The sequence below is a fragment of the Leguminivora glycinivorella genome, chromosome 9, assembly GCF_023078275.1.
Source record: "Leguminivora glycinivorella isolate SPB_JAAS2020 chromosome 9, LegGlyc_1.1, whole genome shotgun sequence".
Lineage (NCBI taxonomy): Eukaryota > Metazoa > Arthropoda > Insecta > Lepidoptera > Tortricidae > Leguminivora > Leguminivora glycinivorella.
In genome coordinates this window covers 1,944,603-1,968,459 of record NC_062979.1, presented here as the reverse complement: position 1 = coordinate 1,968,459, position 23,857 = coordinate 1,944,603, and the positions used below count along the sequence as shown (strand labels likewise).

Here is a 23,857-nt window from a genome sequence, read left to right as displayed (position 1 = left end):
ATCACCCCCCTCATAATCCGGGAATAACAGTGTCGCTCGGTGGAAAGAACTTTGGGTTTGTGTAGCTCAATCCAGTCATTCGTTTCCGTAGTAAGCAAGTGCTCGGCGATTGCAGATTTGTGTATATGGCGATTTTTAACTGCCGCTATGTGTTCCTTCACCCTTTCTTGAACGCTGCGCTTATTTCAAATAAACATTTTCCGCGCTGCGTTATTTCAAATAAACATTTTCTGATGCCATTTTCGGTTATTTCGCCATCAGACTGTCTTTTACCCCAAATAAACAAAAGAGGAACGTGTCAAAAGGAACGTCATCAAAACAACAAGAAAAATGAAATACTTCCATAAGCTGTTGCGGTGCTCTTACACGGGCAACACAATTCCAAGCAATTCACATATCATTGCCGTATTTGCTCCATAGTTGGTTGGTGCGTATTGAACAAATGCGGCAATGGTATGAAGATTGCTGGCAATTGTATTGCCCGTGTAACATCACCGTTAGAATTACTTGGCGATACAGGGTGCAATGGCACAAACGCTCACGAAACGAAACGCTCGTATTATATCTATCTCTATCGCTCTTGCGTATTGGCGCGACAGAGCCGGACTACCTTTCGCGGCGTTTAGTTTTCGTTTCGCGTCGTAGAAATACCATTCGGCTACGGGGCCAGCTCATCGTTTTCGATTAACACGTAATTTTATTATAAAACGATCCACGACTAATTTATGACGGGGTCGAAAATATAAAAGCCCCATTAAAGTTGTATGACCACTCAGGATTTTATGATGGCTGCCTCGTAAAGCGCGATCAAATTACTCTAGGGATTAAAGATGGAGAATATACAGGTTAAGTTAAAGTTACAGTAAACGATAACGTAACAGTAACGAATGATTATCATATTTTAAAAAAAGTTTTCATCTTTTATCTTAAATTAATTAGGATTAAGTAAATCATCATCTGCAGCAGTAACTTTTTTTTAATACTGTCCGCGCCGCGGCCTACAACGTCATAAGGAAAATGTATGAAAAATGAGATCGCGGCCGCGTGTGTTCGGTCCGGCGACCTGAGGCAAATAGGATGAGTGTCGGAAGCGCCGGCGCTCGGCGCTTGGGTGGCGTTCTTCACCCCCGCGTTCGTCTGAAGACGTTGTAGGCCGCGGCGCCCGCGGCGCGGACAAATACCTACCAGGTCGGTGGCAAACAGGCATACGGCCCCGCATCGTCCCTTATTCAAGTTGCCCAATTCGTTTCAATCATATTTCTAAAAACTGCTTAGTCACACTGTACAGAACTTAATTCGTAAACGGACGCTCGCCAATTCTGTTAGCTTGAACTAGATTGCCAGGATATTCACTCATCTCTTGTGAGCATTTTCAGAATTTGGGACCCCCCAATTAGCGTAAGTTGTTAACAAAAATTAACTCACTGTCAGTTTTGTGAGTATAATTAAGCATGAAATTTCTATAAAAATATTGTTTTTGTGTTAATTACATAAACTTTAAGCAATATTTAATCTACATTCAGAATGTGAAAAACGTAAATTTTAGACAGGTATGCTTAATTGTCGTCACAAAACTGACAGTGAGTTAATTTTTGTTAACAACTTACGATACGAGTAATTGGTGTGTCCCAAATTCTAAAAATGCCCTTGTACAAGATACGCTTGATTGCGGAGCCAGAAATCAGACTGTCCACAATACTTACACGACTGACCTAAAAGAAACTTATGTTTTAAGAATGTTTATCTTTCTGCAGTAATCCTCCTTCTCCTCTCGTCTCAAGCATCGGATGGCTAGGCTAATCAACTATTCTTGTGAATACTACCAATTTTCTATAATTATTCTACACTCGCAGATGTAATCCGTAGGCTACACAAAGTAAAGCCAAACTGCAGCCGATTCAATAATGCAGCAAAAGCGAAACGAATGCGACTGTCATCGGCAGTGACAGCTGACGGGCGCGCCCCGACATGACATGTGTACTCTTTGCAGCTTTGTTGTACTTTTTTGGATTGTACTAAGCTACTTTATTATACTGAATTAACTGCGACGTTTAACTCTGGTTGTCTTGGATTTGAGGTTGCCATTTTTGGTAATTTGGCTGACTAAAAACGATTAGAAATCAGTGAAGCAGGAATTCTCATAAAAGTACTTATTGACTACACAAAATTTTCAAAAAAGGCATTCCATGTAGCAGATTAGGTACGGAACCTGACAGTCTGACAAGGCTTGTGCAAACATGTATATCAGACAAATGTTTTCAGAGGAGAATGAGTATGTATTTACACTAACTACAGATAAGCTGTCAAGGATCGTGACAACTGGAAGAAGATAGTGAAGGAGGCCAAGTCAAGACCCAAAGAGTTCTAGCGCCGCGCCGTCGGAAACAAGTAAATCATTATCCTCCTTGCTTTATCCCGGCATTTGCCACGGCTCATGGGAGCCTGGGGTCCGCTTTGACAACTAATCCCAAGATTTGGCGTAGGCACTAGTTTTGCGAAAGCGACTGCCATCTGACCTTCCCAACTGAAGGGTAACTAGACCTTATTGGAATTAGTCCGGTTTCCTCACGATGTTTCCCTTCACCGAAAAGCGACTGGCAAATATCAAATGACATTTCGCACATAAGTTCCGAAAAACTCATTGGTGTGAGTCGGGGTTCGAACCCGCGACCTCTGGAACGAAAGTCGCACGCACTTACCGCACGGCTAAACGCACGGAAACAAGTAAATAAGTAGTCAAATTTTCTTTAGATGTAACTCAAAAATACAAGAACAATGGCTATTAGACGCTTTGTAATAGTATTTTAAACAATCGTTATATAATACAAAGCTTTTCAGTCGAGTACCATGTTTAGGCCACGAAGCTTGCTGAGTGGCCTAATAGTACGGTACGAGAGTGAAAAGCTTAATTATATCACTATTGTATACAATACTTTTTCTACGAGTCATCATCTTCATCATCAATGGACGGAAATATCATCATTCATGCAAGTTAAAATTAATGTTAATAGAGTCGTTCACCGTTGTATCAACATCGAATTACCTAGCAACCAATTGTTTGTAATAACCGTCTCTGATTGGCCGATAACGCGACAGATAAAAAAAAATGTGTTTCAGATGCAGGAAAATTTGCCAGGTATCGCAAATTAGTATAGAAATTGTATGAAGTTCTATTTTTGAAATTATTACAGTTAACTAAAGTCAACTATAATGAGCTTATTATAATTGAGTCAGAACTGCCATAGAGTATCCAACACTGAAAAGTTAGCACTTATAGTTTAGTCTGTGGTGCCCTAATTGACAGATTACAGTCGACAAGTAGAATTGTTTTTATTAGGTATTACTCAGTCCGAACTGCAAAAGATACAGTAATGTAACAACCACTGGACGAATGCAGCTGACACGGGAGCTGACAGGCTGACAAGGCTTGTGCCGACATGATATGTGGGACGACTGTTTTCTACGTGTCTATTCCAGTTTTTAACAAATGTGTGCCGCTGTTTAGCGATAACACTGTTTTTTGTTACCTAGTTTGTATCTGGGTGTTTATTTTTATTTAACTTTAGTAAAGAACACACAACTTAGAACTGTGTAGGTATAGTTTTTAGTTATTTCGTTGCCGTTGTAAGCTATATGGTTAATGTTTAAATTATATTTAAGGTTAAAAAGAAAAACATGTCGCCTGTTTTAGATTATATCAACTTTAATGTAAGTATAAGCATGTTTCAATCCAGACCCGCAGAAGATGCAGCAAAGTAAGCTTTTTTTTTCAGTGTCAAAGACAGTGTTTTTGTTTAATTGCTACAGTAGTTTTTGATTTATTTAAAATAAAACCGAATTAAGATGTCGAACTTTCAAAATCCCATATTATTGTATGTGAGAATGCGCTTTAATTATGTGTCCATTTTCGTTAATACCATAGACAAAACTGCAAGTCTACAGTGTCTACACTAAAAAGGAGTTACATTATAAATATTAGCAGTTCTCTTTAATATTCTCAGTCACCGTACTAATTTTCCACTGGCCCCTGACGAACATAAACGAGCAAACAGTCCCGGTTCAGAATAAACAGAAAGTTGGTAATTGGTTTACGAACTTCCCGCTTAGACTCCGCTATCAAAAGCGGCCGAACGGTACAACTCAATCATTGCAGACTTTCATTTTGATGTCGAGACGTCTTATTTATATAAATATAAGTATAGCAGTGTTTTGCATTCTGTGGTTTGTGGCAGAGAACTGGTCTCTTTTCTTTAATTAGCAATACAAAGCATTCTTCGAGCAATCTTTTCAGTGAACGAGCAGGCACAAGTCTACCTTAAACATTTAATTCACTCATATATTCTGGCAGTGAAAGATCTGTTACACAGCAGATTTACATTCGACCCCACAATCCATCAGGGGCACGCGACTCGGGCCTGATTGACGCGCGGATCGGCCGACTAAGCTGACAATCCGATCTGTCGACAAATCCGGCTTGCGTCGCGTTCAAAACTCAGCTAAATCTACATTACCTGTAGCCTATTTCACAATTGTGACAACAATGTTCTCAATGTGCCCAGAAATAGGCACAGACTTTAAGGGAGTCGTGTTAATGTGACCATGGTGAAATAGACCACTAATATCGTGGCTGAGCTTCAAAAATGTCATTCGTAACATGTGCTAACCAACTGAAATGTACACACGATACTAATTCAAGCCTGTATTTCAAAAAGAGATAGACAAAACTCAGGAAACTGCTCAAGTTTCAATGCCACTCATAGCAATTAAGATGTTGAAAGAAATAGTTATTTGCATTACACAAAGTTGTTCTTTACGCACGTGCCCATAATCAATATGGGCAAGCGAAAGATTCTAGTATTCAACCGCGAGCGTAGCGAGTAGTTCAAAAAGTGGAATCTTGAGCGTTGAATTTCATCACTCAGTGTCGATGTCACATCCGAATCGGCACACATTCGTCAATTTCAGCGGGGAGCGGGAGTGGCCATACTGTATTCTCTATTATACTGTGGTTATGTACTGTATTTATATGTATTTGTTTAATTTATTAATACCTAGTTTTTTCAGTTTCAGTAACGATTTACGTCAATCCCTCAGTCGTCAATCAATCAGCGTGTGTCAAACTTGTGAAAACGGGCCCAGATGAGGCTGCGGTTAATCGGGTTTGTTGTGATTGCGATTGTGTACAGGCACAGTCTAATAAAGAGTACCATCGTACAGTATGGCCACTCCTTGCTTCCCGCTGAGTGCCGCCCACCCGCTTTCGGTTACCTCGCAGGTACCGCCTGTCAATAACGCGACCAGTCGACCTGTCTTATCTCATACAAACATGGTACGCGTTCACCTACAACGCTTAGCCCTTGTGCGTAGGAACCCGCCTCTTTTCTATATTTGATCGCTGTTGTCTGAGGTGTGACACAATTTTACAATATTTGGTTAATTGATAGTATTTTGTTTCAGTAAAGATTTACGTCAATCCCTCGTTCGTCCATCAATCAGCGTGTGTCAAACTTGTGAAACGGGCCCAGATGAGGCTGCAGTTAATCGGGTTTGTTATGATTGCGATTGGGTACAGACGCGATCAGTTATTATCTACACAGTTATATGAACAAAAATATTTGGACACAATTTTATGCCCGTTACATTAGAGTCAACTTTAGATATTTTTGTTCGTGAAATCGATTTTAGAGAAATACACAGTTGACTTTGGTTGGCATCAGAAATATTCGTTAACATTCAGTAACAAATTTGTTATAGCTACGAGTATGTAAGCTACAAGAAATTAAAACAATGTTTCCCTGAAACCAACAAAAACACAATTAACACTTATCGAAATAAGTGCATAGACTTATTATTTATCTAGACTAACTGAATTGTCAGGATCAACTAGGTACTCTAGATAGGACCTAAAATAAATTAAAAGTGCAACTCATAATTATCGCTATATTTTAATACTTATAAATCAAACCCTTTTAAGAGTCGTAACATTATTCGACACACTGCTCATACAAATCTACACAAGTATAGCCTTCATTTGAAACACCCGCTCACGGCAGGTCTATAAATTAATTTGCATTCATCCCCGATATACTCCGGTCGTGCCGCGTTCAGATCTCCATCGGCGTGAGTAATGTTCGCGCGATGAGGTAGCGACTAGCGACGTACAATATCGTTCTTGCTACTAAGTATACAGAGTTACAGAGATAGCTGTTAAGGAAAAGTACCGACATAAGTGCAGTACTGTAGATGTAGGTACAGTCAAAGAGATGGCTGCATAAGTATCTGACGCGCTCTTAAGGCTAAAGAAATAAGGTTGTGTCAGATATATTTGCGGCCTTCTTTCTGTGCTGATGTTACTGCCGGTGACTGTATGTTGTAAATTTTGGACTTTTGCGAAAATGTCATTACCTATACATTTGCAAATTTGATTTTTCACGTTCATGATAGAACATGCCAGTAGAATAACTAGACTTTAGATAAACCCAAAAAGATTGAAATCGGAGCGTTAGTCTTTAAAAATAAATCTAGAAAACCATTTCCTATAATTTCGATGCGTCTGTATCCCGGCCAATAAATGTCTAAATTTAGCCGTGAGAAATTCAAACTTTTATTAAAAAAAAACTAATTTCATATTACGATACATTCATCGGTGTCACTAATATTTCTTCTCAGTATCTCGCTATGACTATCTCATGTCTAGATTCCTCGTTCCATATCAGCCCTGACTGGGATTTATTGTAGCGGAGTGAGCGTTGATTTGTGACCTCGATCGCTGCGCCGAATATTCCTAACATTATTATCCTGTGGATTTCGATTCTCCGATGAATGAAATATGCTGTCATTTTTAAGAGAGGACGAGGGATACAGAAAGTTACGTAAAAATATAAAAATAAATGAGCGAAATAAAAACAAGGGCCTATTTTAGACATTAGCTAGCTTTTAAGTTTAGTCTTAGTAAATATGTTCATGCAAATAAAGACATTTTTTTTTAATAGAAACGATATATTCATTACATTCTTTTATAGAATGTTAATAAAAAGCTTGTAAAAATGCTTGTTTCTCGCCATGACATTTCCACATGGAGATACGTCGTTTCATATCACAGTGACTGAGATTTATTTAGCAGAGTGTTCGATGATTTGTTACCCCGAATGCTACGTTGTATGTCTAAAATTATCCTATGGGTTTCGATTTATTTTAAAAAAATAAATAAAAGAAAACGAAGTAAAAAGGAAACATTTATGTTTTATAATAAGTAAATATTTACTATAAATAGATATATTGGTCAGTTTATACAAAATGTATCTAAAACTTTTGCGTCGACTTTGTGACTTGACGACGACGTTAGGTATATCAAAAATTCTCGTCTTTTGTGCAATACGGTACGCTTTTTACGGTACATTGTAATCAAAGCCCCTGTTTTAACTTGGCGCGGTCGAATACAAGAAAATTGGCACGAAAACACGCAAACCTACCATTTGCCGCCGTACAACCAACTGATAGCTGTGTTACGGTGTTTTACCTCGTCCTTAAATGTGCCGGAATTCGGCACGCCTTATGGAAATTAATAGGCAAGAGTATCAACAATTTTCTTATGTATAGGAAAAAAATAAATAGAATTCCTTGTTCAGGTTTACTAAAGTTAACAACCCGACAAAAATCATTTGTCCCTTTCCATAGCTATACGTAGAAAGGAGACAAACTATTATTAGCGGCTTTAGTAAACGTTTATGAATAAGGAGGTTAGTATTTATGATGGCACGCGATTAGAACTTGTAAAGGAGCACACAAAACTACAAAACTGCGCCCTTCTTCGGAACTTCTAACAAGAAAATGGTACTAGGTACAAATTCATATTAAATGACCTAGTACATATTAAATTCAGGATTGGACTTTTCTAGAAATAAATAAAAGTTAATCTTTAAAAACCTAAAAAGTTTGCTATTGGCGTGATAAATGAAAAAGCCATGACAAATACTACAATACTTACAAAATATAGTCAAGTTCCATCTTGTAAGTACACAAACTGTCTATTGAAGATTTATTACGACGCCAAACCCATTTAAATAAATGAAAACATCGCAACAAATGTAAATAAGCACACAAAAGTCCCGCAAATACATAAGCCAGTCTTGGCCTACTTTTTCCTCCTACATTCACCGTATTCCCATTCATTCTTCCATTACGATCGACCTTCAAACCGCTAACAGGGCAATTTGAACGTGAGGTGACATCAGGATGATATTTGAATCATGGGTGAGAGACTATTTTTAGATGGAAGAAAAATTCCGGCTGTGTAATGAGCCGAGATATTCCCGATGAACTACAGTATGGGATTCTTCTTGAGTTGCAGGTTACGGTGACCGCTTTCCGTCAGGCGAACCGTATGCCTGTTTGCCACCGACGTGGCATTAAAAAACCTATTGATTTCTATTCGTAACTACCGATGTCAAGCAACACGGAATGGAAGTCGTCATTCGCCCTACATACTTTATTTTTGCCAAACATATGCGATATACGATTAAGGTGTGCAAGATTTGTCTATAATGTGTGTAAATGTTCTACTTAAGTACGAGTACCTATATCGTTATTACTGGTTCGATTTCGTAAGTAGCGAGTGAAAAAGTGAAACTACCTAATGTAAGCAATATTTTGCCGTACTAATGCTTCAACATTTTTTTTGCTAGGTTTCTCCCTTCCGACTTGGAGCGAATGTAAACCACGAAAGTGTCCTCGGCGCTGCAGGCACGCTAACGACAATTTTATTATTACTTCGCTAAAACATCATTTTAATTTCTGTGTACATTTCGAATCGGCCCGCCAGTAAACCGCCAAGCGACGAACATACTGTAGGCTAAGGTATTAATGCAAAGACAGCGGCAGAAAGAAAAGCCGTAAAGCGGGAAGCAGATGAGCGCCGAGCTTCAGTGTTGCTAGATTAGGCAAGGGTGAAGCGTGGCTACCAACTTTGGTTCCGTAAAGGTTTTCCAAAACTCAAATAAAAAAATAACTTTGTGTTAAATGTAGTGTTGTAGTGCGTGACTGTTGCAAACGGGTAGTGACTAAAGGCCTGATTTGATGAACTTCAATAAAAAGAATGTAGGGAACAAATCAAATTATTTTATCATTTTTTAGCACGTCAGCCGCGATAGCTATATAACAGCGCGAGACCCGGGTTCGTAAAAACTAGTGCCTACGCCAAATCTTGGGATTAGTTATCAAAGCGGACCCCATAAGCCGTGTCAAATGCCGGGATAGCGCAAAGAGGATGATGATATATTTCAGTTTTCAATAAAAATGTTTAAATTTATTTATTTATTTATTATTGATGACGTATCAGACCTGTCACTTTTGACAGTGACATCTGTTTTCATACCCTTATTGGCGTTTGAGTCTAGTCACACCTGATGGAAAGTGAGGACAGAGTCTAAGATGGAGCTCAACGATTTAGTAAAAGCCTATGCACTCTTGCTTTAAAGAGACTGAGGTCGTACTTATCAAGGAACAACAATGGTAGGAACTGGGAACGCATTTCATTCCTTTATTCGCATAAAAAAAGATGAGGCAAATCGTTTCGTTCATTTTTAAATAACATTTATAACGTTTATTAAAATTCTGATTGACCTGTTATTCATTTACAGTTCAAAAATATTTCTAAAATGTAGGTACATATAGTCACATGGCTTTGGCACTGGTCTCACCGCGAGCGAGTAAACTATGAGCTATAGGCTATAAAAAACGAACAAAAGATAATCACTCCCGTGTAAATAAAAGAGACGCGGCGATGTTTAAAATTACTCGCCCAGCGGTGAACTATCGATATCGCCGTGTCTCTTTTATTTGCACGGGAGTGCTTATCTTTTGTTCGTTTTTATTGCCGATAGCTTACTACTTAACTCGCGGTGGGACCAGTGCCATAATAATTATGAGGTAAACACGAACCCCCTTATTCATAAACGTTCACTAAAGTTATCAAGCCGATAAAGTTCGTTTGTCCTTTTCCGACGTATTGGTGTGATAGAAAGGGACAAACGAACTTTATCGGCTTGATAACTTTAGTGTACGATTATGAATAAGGGGGAAAGTCATGAAACCTGACCTGTCTTACTGTGCGCGGCGGGATACTACGAGTATAGGCCACCTGCAGAGTCAGTAGAAGACAAATGACTGAGTCACATATATGTATTATGGAATACTAAATTAGGCCCTACGCATACACACATTCCGAAATATACTTGTTCTCGAACAGACATAAGTGTAATATTTCAGTCGTGGCGATTTAAAACACTCCCTTCGGTGGTGTTTTAATTTATCGCTTTTTTCGAACTTCCTTTTTTTCGCACTAGTATCGTAATGTACTATATAGCACTATCATAATAAGCAATTTGAACGGGTAAGTATTAGGTACTTCTAGGGTGGAGCGAAAAAACACTTTTCTGGAATTAGCAAACCTAATAGTTATCAATCAATGCCCCTTAGTCTATGAAGCCTTTCTGCAAATTTTCAGCTTTTTAAATCGACATCTTCTGCCTCCGCATTAGGGTTGAAATTTTGAAAATCTCATACAAACCTAAAAATTCAACTTTCAGATAAAAAAAAAATTTCGGCAGTATTATGTTTAGTATATGTTATTGATACATATCATTATGAGAAACTACAAAAAGTTGCGAAAATAGCGTCAAGAATCGCCAAAGTTTGTCTAGTTTCAGTACATTCGCCAAAATAGCCGCTAAAATACTGAAAATTGGCGATTTTTAACGCTATTTTCGCAATTTTTGGTAGTTTCTTGTAATAATATGTATTAATAATATATACTGAACATAATACTGCCGAAAAACATTTTTTATCACATTTTTTATCTAAAAGTTGAATTTTCAGGTTTGTATGAGATTTTCAAAATTTCAAACCTAATGCGGAGGCAGAAGATGTTGATTTAAAAAGCTGAAAATTTGCACAAAGGCTTCATAGACTAAGGGGCATTGATTGATAACTATTAGGTTTGCTAATTCCAGAAAAGTGTTTTTTCGCTCCACCCTAGTACTTACCTAGAACGTATAAAATTATATGGTATATTTATTAGAATTAGAAGGTATAAATTCAATTTGTAAAGGCACAGAATTGTCTGGTAATCAACTCCTTAGAAAAAAAAAATCTTACTATTTATTGCCACTATTTTGTATGGTTCTCTCGAACCCTAACTCGAAGTATTAGCTCAGTACTCATAAATTGTTTTAGAGCGGGTTGAAACTACGCTCCGCCCGTTATCCGTTTTCTTGCGGCGCTAGTGGGATTATCATAGCATAATAATGGAAATGTCTTCGTTCGAGTTACCGACTCTACAGATATAGGAAGGGACGATTGGACATGCCAGTGCCAGGAGATTTTTATTGAATACGCCTGTTGCAAGTTCTTGAGTAAGGACAGAAGGAGTATGGCCTGGGTGGATGTTTGGAGCGGACCGTTTGGCGGCGCGTGCAGTGCGTGCGTGCGTCCACCCTATCAGCGTCGACTCAGGACACTTGTATGAGTTTCAATAGTTTATCATGCACGCGGCACGCCCAGCCCCGTTGCACGCCCAATATGAGCGTGCACTCAGACATTACTCTAACTCATCATCATTCGCCTGCCCTTATCCCATTCATTTGGGGTCGGCGCAGCATGTCTTCCGCTTCCATAGTTACCTCCCTATCATCCGTCATTTCATCATTCACTTGCTTTCGCTTCATATCATCTCTCACGCAATCCATCCACATTTACTCTAACTGACAAACATATTAATAATGCCTTTATTCTAGTTATATGGAGACTATATTGAATAAAATATTGCAATGACTGTTATGAAATACTTAAATTTAACTGTTTTTTAGATGGTACATTTTTAGCATAACTACAACAAAAATTAAACCATTCGAGTAAGAAATATCTTGCAGACCTTACGTAGTTATTTTGTAGCTTTCCAGGATCCTTTCCTTATGATTCACGCTCAAACATTATCATTTTATCAGAATTTCTGGTGAAATATTAGAAGAAAAGTACCAGTAAACACTTCTGTGCCGGAAAGTCACATTTACTCGAGAATTTGAACCGGGTTATTCTTAGAGCCATTATCCTCTAGTGCTGGATTACCATAACCGAGCAATAATGGTGTCTTCATTGCAACGGACTGTATGCAGTTATGGACCGTTATAGTTATTTTATGCAACCAAGAGAATTAAAACATAATTCGTCATATTAAAATAACGGATCTGATGTACAACCACCTCAACTTTTACGCGAGATGAATAACCCCATAAAGGGGTAGGCAGAGAAACTACAGAAGTTTAATTTCAGTGACACTCTTGGCCGAAATTTTCGACATAAATAAATTATAACATAACATAATGAACTAGGGGGAAAATATTAGTTTTTTTAAGTAGTTACACTACCATACTCGGTTATCGGTGGATTTAGTCGTTATTTCTCGTGTATGATATATATTTCAGTTTCTAAATAGTTTTTAGTATTTTATTGAACATGAACATATTTACATAATTTTAAAATAATATTATAGGTAATTAAACGAAATAAATCTAAAATTATTCTAAAATTAAACTTAAAATAGAAATTAAACTAAATAAAACTAAAATAAAAATAAAATAAATCCAAAAACGGCCCCTGTGGCATAGTACCTACCGAAGACGCTGGAAGCATTTCCTTGCTGGATTGTCAAGCCAAGCTAATACGCTGAGCGAGGAAGCTTCCAGCTCTTCGGTCTCCGGTGGCGTCTCTTAGTCTCTTCGACAGGTCCTTGAAGAGACTTAGAGCGCCAGGGCCCCACGGGCCAAGGGTCTCGACGCCGAATGGGATAATAGTTATTTGTTATACAAGGGGGCAAAATTGTATTTTAACGCCGAGTGTGGAATTGAAAAACGAGCATGTGAAAGGATTCTATAGTTGAACCACAAGCGAAGCGAGTGGTTCGAGAATAGAATCCTGAACTTGCGAGTTTTTTAACACACGAGAAGTAAAATACATTTGCACCCGAGTGTAACACAAAACTTTTCCCCTCACTATAGCGAGGAAACTACAACGCAAAAAATGCGTTTATCACTGCTTCCAGTAGTTCCACAGGTGGTAAATCATCTTTATTACTAGATTCACCTACTTTTATCAATTTTAAAGCAATTAATTTGACTTTATTCAAGGTCAAATTACTTTAACCACTAGTGGATAAAATGCGTTTTTACCCGCTGGTATTAAAGGACAAACCACGTGTTTCCGAGCTATTGAGGGGAAAAAATAAGTAATATATCGTCACTACTTTTAAAAAAACTTGTATCTTCGTCTGTCAATGAAAAGAAAATTGTAGTAAGTATGTATGAAATGCATATAGACTTACTGCGTTTTAACTTTGAGGAACAGCGTGAGATACGAGATTTTTTAAAAGTAGTGACGATATGTAAGTTATTACGTTTACAGGTTTTCTTAATATTATAATAATTTTATAGTTCATAGACTTGATATTTGATTACCGATATATAACACCCCGCCAAAGAGGTTATCCACAAATATTATCCTCAACAATTTGCTAAATATGTAGTATAAGATATCTTCAGCATTATTAATCGAGTAAGAGAAGCAATTTCACGACAATACCGCAGGCGTTAGTAACACGTGCCAACATATCCTAGCTTATGGGCGGCCTATTCGAAATTAGAACATGTCATTTTAATTTGTCAATTATATACGAGTACATGCATTTAGATATTCCACGGATATACAATGTACAGTGTACACGACAGATACTTTCAATAATTTTCGAAGTAAATATTTTTTTTATGACATAGGAGTCAAACTAGCAGATAGGTCGCCTGGTGGTAAACGATCACTGCCTCCATGGGCGGCACCCGAAGCACCAGGCCCCGTGGCCGAATGACATTTCTACGACGCGAAACGAAAACGAAACGCCACGAAAGGTAGTCTGGCTCTGTCGCGCCAATACGCAAGAGCGATAGAGATAGACGAGCGTTTCGTTTCGTGAGCGTTTGTACATTCGGCTACGCACGCAGGCCCCGTGGCCGAATGGCATTTCTGCGACGCGAAACGCCACCGAAACGCCGCAGAAATGTAGTCTGGCTCTGTCGCGCCAATGCGCAAAAGCGAAAGAGATAGATAGCTACGAAAGAGATATTATCGTGAGATTCGTGAGCGTTTCGCGAGCTACACGCATAGAAGTTGGAGGTCTGAAAGACGGACAAACAAACAGACACACACATTTTCCCATTTATAATATTAGTATGGATTCTCACACAGAAAAGGTCTAAGTCAGTCGGCCAAAAGATACTAAAGTTGCAATTTTTAATTACCATTTCGGGGTTGGTCCCATAGCCTACATATACCTAAATATTAACCCCATTAACTAAAATACTCTATATTTCTGTTTGTCATTCGACAATATTAGATTAAGGAAGGCTTATCAAAATTAGAACATGCCTCAAGCCTAACAAAGCCGATAAACCTCGGAGAGTTACCGAAATTCCGCGTTAATACCGATCGGTAATTACCGATAAATCGGTGAACCGGTAATCGGTAAACCGGTATCGGCCATTATTGGGCCCTTGTGGAGAACAAGGTTTAACGGAAATGCGGTCGGAACGCTGATGGTGATTTAAAATGGAATTAATGGAACGAGGATTGAACTCTTGATTTTGGTTACCGTTTGTGCCACAGAGTGGTGGCCTGTACATAGAAGAAGCAAAGAGTTAAGTTTTACAAGAATTTAAAAATATCTGACACGACGAAATTTGTAGATCCATAAAAAAGTGTCCCTTGGCTTACGATGTACTAGCATTGGTGCTTGCGGTACAATTGTGCAGTCAAAAATATTAAGAGCAAAAGTGTGTTTCTTATCTAAGAGAAATTAGTAGTATTTGACCTAAACAACCTTCCGTTTAATTTAATGGAAATCAAAAAACAAACACGGTGTATATTGTAGATGACTGTACTGTTTAATTAAACTAAAACAATGATTATTATTAAAAACAAAGCCCAATAGCTGAAAATGTAGATATTTATTTAAATAATCACATAAAAATACAACAATAATAAATCAATAAACGATATTTACATGTACAACATTGATCCACAAAAAAAACATAATATTAACACATACATTTCCATCATTATTTTACACTTTAATTATCAATAATAAATCAGTAAAGAATAAATAAAATAGAAATATCTGAATATAACTCAGTATAATAATTAGTTTAAAATGAAATCAGAGCGCGGGCGGCGCAGAAACAATTTACAATCAATGCAATACTAACGAACTCATTTGCGAAGAGAATCCAATAAAGGCGATACAAATTACTGCTTGGCTCCGAATTAAGCGAAACGAAAACAAAATAATTATTAAATTTGAAATTATTCATATTTAAAGTGTTCCAGACCAAAGATTAGATGGCGGAAAGACCTGGACTCATTTTGTGGCGGCTGGCGAGAGCATGCACAGAGCCGTGACGAGTGGCGGAAAACAGGGGAGGCCTTTGCCCAGCAGTGGGACACATTATAGGCTATATATATAAAAAAGTGTCTCCAAGTCGCCTACAGAATATTCAATCACACTTTCAATAATATATACGTATAGATATAAAAGGATACTTTTTGTTTCTTTTTTTCTTATAAATGGGCTTACTCTTGGCCACAGACCAGCCGAAGGCAAAGACGTGGCGTGGCCTACGATGGAGTGAGCTCGCCCAGAAGATGCCTGTTGATTTGAAGGTTGCCGGGAATACGATAATGAACAATGGCCAGCATGGTCATAAAATGTGACGTTTTAAGTAATTTTTAACCCCCCAACACAAAAACGACGGGGTGTTATGTTTGATGTGTCTGTCTGTCTGTATGTGTTTGTCTGTGGCATCGTAGCTGACGGCAGCGGGGAGCGGGAGTGGCCATACTGTACGATAGTACTCTTTATTATACTTTAGGTATCTTACTTTCCCATACTATACATACATACATACATACAATCACGCCTGTATCCCATAAAGGGGTAGGCAGAGCACATGAACCACTCAAGTACTACCACTACCCACTTTCCCATACTATATGGAGGATAAAATACAATACAATAGGAGAAATTGTATGAGACACTCTTTTTACCTATTAGGTTTGAAAAAGATGGTGATTCTGAGTAGAACACACATAACATTTATCAAGAATAACACATATAAAAAACCGGCCAAGGGCGTGTCGGGCCACGCTCAGTGTAGGGTTCCGTAGCTTTCCGTATTTTTCTCAAAAACTACTGAACCTATCAAGTTCAAAACAATTTTCCTAGAAAGTATTTATAAAGTTCTACTTTTGTGATTTTTTTCATATTTTTTAAACATATGGTTCAAAAGTTAGAGGGGGGGGGGACGCACTTTTTTTTCCTTTAGGAGCGATTATTTCCGAAAATATTAATATTATCAAAAAACGATCTTAATAAACCCTTATTCATTTTTAAATACCTATCCAACTATATATCACACGTTGGGGTTGGAATGAAAAAAATATCAGCCCCCACTTTACATGTAGGGGGGGTACCCTAATAAAACATTTTTTTAATTTTTTTTATTTTTGCACTTTGTCGGCGTGATTGATATACATATTGGTACCAAATTTCAGCTTTCTAGTGCTAACGGTTACTGAGATTATCCGCGGACGGACGGACGGACGGACGGACGGACGGACAGACAGACATGGCGAAACTATAAGGGTTCCTAGTTGACTACGGAACCCTAAAAAGTGGACGAAAAAAGACACGCCCAACTTCTCCAGCTTAATACATTTATAGGTAAAAACCCAAGTAAATTCCCTACAAATACAAAGCCCTCGTATTACTTAGATTTGTAAACCTTCTCGATAACGTAGACCCATTTGTCGTTTGTTTGTCGAAGTCAACGGAAATGGATGCTATTGCTACGCCCATTATTTATATTAAAGATATTTCGTAGAAATACAATAGAGGACTTTTTATCGAATATATCCTCTGAAATTAATTGAATATTTTAAATTGGCGTATAATACAATGTTTATTAAAAAAAGTTATAAGAAGTCCATTGATATCGTCTAGCTAAATTTGCCATTAATATGTCAGGCATTCTACGCAGACATCACTCACGAAATGCTTTTGTCTTAATATGGGACGAGTCTTTCCGAAATTGATTGCTACCAAGAAAAACCAAGTCAAAAAAAAACAAAACTAAGTGTACTACTGACTATAAGCTCAGCATCTAGGAGTACCCATTATAATTGCTATACATACGAATGGTATAGCATAGGAGTGGAATTCCTTGCGGGCGGCTATATTTCCGAGCTCATATAACCCGGTAACCTTCAAATCAAGAGTGAACAGGCATCTTCTGGGCGAGCTCACTCCATCGTAGGCCACGGCTTTGCCTTTGGCTAGTCTGTGGTCAAGAGTAAGCCCATTTATAATAAAAAAAAAAAAAAAAAAAAAAAAATCCAGGGTGAACAGGCATCTTCTGAGCGAGCTCACTCCATCGTAGGCCACGTCTTTGCCTTTGGCTAGTCTGTGGTCAAGAGTAAGCCCATTTATAATAAATAAAAAAAAAAAAAAAAAACAAGGGTAAACAGGCATCTTCTGAGCGAGCTCACTCCGTCGTAGGCCACGTCTTTGTGCCTTTGGCTAGTTCTCTGGCCAAGAGTAAGCCCATTTATAATAATAAAAAAATAAAAATCGTAATCGTAGTAGCTTTCGCTACAGCCCCTTTCTTAAATTTACTTCTCTATATGATGCTCATATATCATCTAACATTTAACTACAACTTCATTCTTCTGTCTTCTTCCCTCTCTGATGATTGGAGAAAGCCAGATAGAGCCGCGTGTGTCTTATGATAGATTATCAGCACCACTACCAATAAGAGCACACGCAAGGCTCTGCCTGCTTCTCTTTCCTTCTTTAATTCTTCTGTCAAGTGTAAAGGAGATAAACAGTTTCTCTTTATTCTTCTGGCTTCTTCGATCTTCATTCTTTATTAGTTGAAAATCATCATTGCCGCTTGCAGTATTCGAATACTTTTCTTGAATGGCCACGGTATTTCAGTTCGTAGGTATGTGTTACATAAATAAATTTTAATTTTGAATGATGATCACTTACTATTGCCCATTCTTTGATATTGTAGTTTTGTTTACCTGAAACAATGAAAATGGCACATTAATTTGTATAATATTAAAGTAAAAAACAACGTATAGTAATTAAAGCTTATTGTGTGACAAAAATGATGTACAGTACTATTTTAAAATCAGAGCATTCGTATGTTGAGTTGTGACCCATCTACTCGTAAATAAAATGAATAGAATAAGGGACAAAAACGGCTATCTATCTGTTTTCCGAGACAAAACCTTTCCTAACAAACATTACCCTTCAATATAACTAACAAAAAACGTAGGTATTACCGAAAAAACCTAGAGAATACCCATGAAAGAATTCGTCGCCACAAATCGTATTTCAGCTCTGCGGAGAGGAAAATAGAGCCTGAACAAATACATCCGAACATACTAACAACTACAAATGTAGACCTTAAGGTCTGTGTGGAACACCTACAAATATACACCTTAGAATCTGTGCAATATAAGGTTCACGGTTGAACAAACAGTTGACTGCATAAGGTGAGCTTTGTATAACGTGGTGTGCTGCGAAAATGTCTGAATTGACACTCGCAGGTAGAAGTGCCATTGATATTTTACGCCATTTAGGTGCGGTGGACGATTTTATTTATTCTTTTTTCTACTCCCGTACTTGTTATTCGTGAGTTACAAGGTCGTGCATAGAACTTAAAAACCCTACATAAAAGATGTCAGGACAAGTCTATCTAGTCTATACCCTGAAAACATTTAGTAGAAGTAGCACGATATAGCTGTTACAGTTCAGTAAATACATTGCTACCAACTTAACAAACCAATTCGCAGAGTCGAGACTCCTTCATTTTCTGCTGCGTTCATTGGCGACGCGTCGAATCGCATTCAAATGTATGAGAACTCGATTCAACTCGGCTCGATTCGTCTTAGTGGCCAGGCTTCAAAGAACCATACCATAGACAGTTTTATTTTCATGTTTGCACTCAAACTGTATATTCAAAATGGTAGGCGGTCCACTAGATAACTAAGATGACTGAAAGTAGGTATTTGTTGATTTATAATTTTCTTTCAAAATAAGTGCTTGGTCGTAGAAAAAGTATTGTATGCAACGGTGTTTAACTGAGTCAAAAAATGCTCGTGGCGTCTTTATTAACAATTTTCGGCTTCGCCTCAAATTGTTACCCACGCCACTCACCTATTTTGACCTCTTTTAACCACCAGTTGCATAAAATACTATTGTCCTTTTGCGAGATGGACAGATAAACATTTCTAAAGATATTTAGAAGAGAAATTGTCGATATCAAAATCATATTCAAATGGTAACAAGGACATGAAAAGTAACCTGACCTGATTTTAAATTTAAGAAGATATTTTAACCTTTTCGTCACCACACCAACGAAAAAATTATGTCATCAATGCCGCCCTGTCAAATATCTGAATTGACACTTGTAGAAGTGCAATTTATATTGTACGCCAATTTGGTACGACGGGATGATTTTATTCATTCATTTGTAATGTAAAAAATTACACGTAAGTAGCCCGTAAATATGACATATGAAAATATGACTTCATATCAAGTCAACGACTTTTGAACGGCTTGTCTCATGGTCAATTTTTTTAACATTTCGGATGGCGGACATGCCGCATATCTCCTCTTGTGCAACAACCAAAATGATTTTATTTATGTATTTAACGTATTGTATGTTCACACTTGGACACTATTGTACCAATCTCGGGCCAAACGATCGAGACCTCGTTAGGTCCCATTGTCGCGTTAGGTACCAGCGTCAGAGCAATTTGAACACGAAAGGTTTTTGGTGAACAAATTGTCGTAAATACGAGTAGGTGTTAGGTTTTACAGGGTTTTGAGAAAAGAGGAGACAGTGTGGGCAGGTTTTGTAAAAGTGTTGTTTTCTTATATTTCTTATATGTACTCGTATATTTGTATTATAACATTTTTGAGCATATGCAGTGCATGGTAAAATAAAATTGCGTATAACCTGGACTCTATATATTCTTAAGGTAATTAATTGTAATTGACCTGAAGACCCATCCCTTAAAGTTAACGGAAATCAATAAAAACAGCTTGTATATTATATCTAAGAGAATATATTTGTATATTTACTCCGGTTTCGAGGTCATTTCATTACACCTTACTATAGCACAAACCATAGTTATAATTGGGAGCAAAATTTAAAATACATACCAGCAATAACGGCTACCACACATATAGTAAATAATACAAATAAAAAGCAAAAATGAAACAAAAAACTCAACAATGTTCCACCGCATCAATTCCATAGTTTACGAGCATCCACCGGTATTTATGAGTGCTGATATCGGGAAATTTTCATGCGGTGAAACTGTAGTGTTTATCGGAAAAAACTTCACACTGTTTACAGTTATTTTATACATAAATATTCATATTTCTGACGAAAATAATAGTTTTGAAATCGAGCCTATTTTTTGGTACGTTTTACATTATTTGCATAATTAAATAGAGTGTCCACTGGCCCTGTAGTCGAATGGCATTTCTGCGATGCGAAACGCCGCAGAAGTGCAATCTATCTCTATCACTCTTGCGTATTGGCGCGACAGAGCCAGACTACATTTCTGCTGTGTTTCGCGTCGCAAAATGCTATTCGGCTACGGGGCCTGGTCATATGTATATGGCACGCGTTTTCAGTGGATACTAGGGAGGGTCATTTTTACTTTTTTTATTTTCTTAGGGGGCACAGTCAAAAAAAGGTGCCATTTTGTAATTGATTAGTGCACAATTTTTTTTTAATTTTTATGTTTCATTTTTTGCCTCCGGATTTCAGTTGAAGTTTTTGTATTTTGTATGGAGTAAGGTGTAAAAAAGGTTTTAATTTTTGAGGTTTTTTTGTTCATTTATTTTCTTTGAACCTTTAGCATGCTATTACGATGCCAATAATGGTATATATTTATAGCAAAATTTTAAATTAGAAGACAATACATAGATATACTCCGCACACCACACAAAATGTACTAAAAAATATATGAAAACTTCAAAGTGGATCCGGAGGCAGAAGATGAATTCCAATTGCAAAATAATTTGAAATACTTGTTTATTTGCATCAGTTGGCAAGTTTTTGTAACTGTGCCCAATAAAAATATAATACTTTTTTTTTCTCCATACAAGAGTGACCCACCCTAACCGACAGCCCAGTCTTCTATTAACAGCCTGTCAAGCCAAAAGATGATTATTTAAACGTCCCGGACCGGAAACGGATGTGTAACTAACGTAACGTTATAAAAGTTTCTTTCCGGGCCCGGCCGCGTCCGGCCCAGGTTCCGGCGACGAGATAACATCCTTTATTCGCCATGTTAAAACTCGTGACTTACCATATTTTATATATAAAATGTAACATAAATTAAATCAATACAAAATAAATCAGGTAGGTCACACACTAAAACTAAAATATTCCTCCCTGGATCGTACCTGGCTCAAAAGCCCCCATTATTCCCGCTGCATTACCCCGCTGGACGGCAATGGAGATAGACGGAGAGCTGGCAGGATTTTGGAGTAGGTCCTTGAGGCAACCTGGAAAGGTGCTCAGATGCTTCTCTGATCATAGCCAACATCAGGTCTGCAAGTCTGGCAGCTGGGGAGCGGGGCTTTATCGAGCTATGAATTTTTGAAGATTTAATTTTTTGAGGCCCAAAAAAGGTGTTTGAGGCAACCTGGAATTATTAAAAAGTGAAAATAGAGTTCCTCAGAAGTCGCCTAGTATTTATGCCAGATCATTTGGCCGGGTCCTTCACCGTGCCAGAACGGTACAAAGTGGTAAAAAAAAAAATTCCAAAAAAGGTTCTTGAGGCAGTCTGTCATTTTTACCAGTGAAAGATGAGGGTCTAAATAGCCATGGAAAAATAATGCCATGACATGAGGTGGGTTCCGTACCCTGCCATTCGATCTTGAAAGTCAATTTTTTAGTTTTTCGTAAATAACTCGTAAACGGTGGCCCGCAGCAAAAAAATATGTTAAACAGAAAATATCTACATAAAATTTCCTACAAGAAGGGTTATATACGTTTTTTCGATAGGATCAATATATAAATGGATAATTTAGTAAGAAAGTTTTTTTTAATCGATTACATGCTCCGTTTTTCGTCAATACCTCGTAAACGGTGGCCCACAGCAAAAAATTATGTTAAACAGAAAATATCTACATAAAATTTCCTATAAGAAAGGTTATATAAGTTTTTTCGCTAGGGTCAATTTTTTAGTTGGAAAGTATTTTTAAATAGATTTTTGGGCCGTTTTTTGTTGATAACTCAAAAACGGTGGCTCACAGCCAAAAATAATGTTGGACAGAATTAATCTACATAAAATTTCCTACAAGAAAGGTTCTATAAGATTTTTCGCTAGGATCAATATTTTAGTTGGAAAGTATTTTTAAATAGATTTCATGGGCAGTTTTTTGTTGATAACTCGAAATCGGTGGATCACAGCCAAAAATAATGTTAAACAGAATTAATCTACATAATATTTCCCACAAGAAAGGTTCTATAACATTTTTCGCTAGAATCAATATTTTAGTTAGAAAGTATTTTTAAATAGATTACATGGGCCGTTTTTTGTTAATAACTCGAAATCGGTGGCTCACAGCCAAAACTAATGTTACACAGAATTAATCTTCATAATATTTCCTACAAGAAAGGTTCTATAATATTTTTCGCTAGGATCAATATTTTAGTTGGAAAGTATATTTAAATAGATTTCATGGGCCGTTTTTTGTAAATACCTCGTAAACGGTGGCCTACAGCTAAATAAAATATTGACGAGAAAAAATCTACATAAGATTCCCTACAAGAAAAGTTCTATACGTTTTTTCGCTAGAATCAATATTTTAGTTGGAAAGTATTTTTAAATGGGCCGCTTTTTGTTGATAACTCAAAAACGGTGGCTCACAGCAAAAAGTAATGTTATACAGAATTAATCGTCATAATATTTCCTACAAGAAAGGTTATATAAGATTTTTCGTTAGGATCAATATTTTAGTTGGAAAATATTTTTAAATAGATTTCATGGGCCGTTTTTTGTAAATGCCTCGTAAACGGTGGCCCACAGCTAAATAAAATGTTCACGAGAATAAAATCTACATAAAATTTCCTATAAGGAATATACATATACGTTTTTTCGCTAGGATCAGAAATTATTTCCAGAAATAATATTAAACAGAAATAATCTATATAATATTTGCTACAAGAAACGTTATGTAAGATTTTTCGTTAGGATCAATATTTTAGTAGGACAGTATTTTAAATAGATTACACGAGCCGTTTTTTGCAAACAACTCGAAAACGGTGGTCCACAGCTAAATCAATCTTCAACGGGAATAACAAACATAAAATTTGCTACAATAAAAGTTTTGTACGTTTTTTCGCTAGGATCAATAATATTTAAATAGATTTATTTATTTATTTACTCAAAGAAAATTACACAGTATGACAGTATACAAAACTAAAGCACCGTGAATTTTAAATAAACATTACAACAAGTAACACAAAATTAAATATTAAATAAACAGCAAAATCAAAACATTACATACCAAAACATAAGTAATAAATAACAGATGCCTTCATTCCTCCAATCCCACACAAAACCTCATGCATTCGTCACGTATAAACGCCCATCTGCTCGCAAGAATATCAACATCAAGTCACCGCTAGTTCGTGCACTGCAAATAGTGAATGAGTTTTTAGAC

The 23,857-nt window shown here is 37.2% G+C and overlaps 1 protein-coding gene and 1 long non-coding RNA gene across 2 annotated transcripts in view; both read right to left on the bottom strand.

Moving 5' to 3' along the window:
* The window catches only part of LOC125229598 (syntaxin-binding protein 5-like), a 525,297-nt gene that overhangs the window by 240,105 nt on the left and 261,335 nt on the right, over nt 1-23,857 (bottom strand). The window lies entirely within an intron of this gene.
* LOC125229599 overlaps nt 17,956-23,857 on the bottom strand; it is a 217,898-nt gene continuing 211,996 nt past the window's right edge. Inside the window, exon 7 of the long non-coding RNA XR_007177423.1 lies at nt 17,956-18,180. This is a non-coding gene — a long non-coding RNA (uncharacterized LOC125229599). The remainder of the gene's footprint in view (nt 18,181-23,857) is intronic.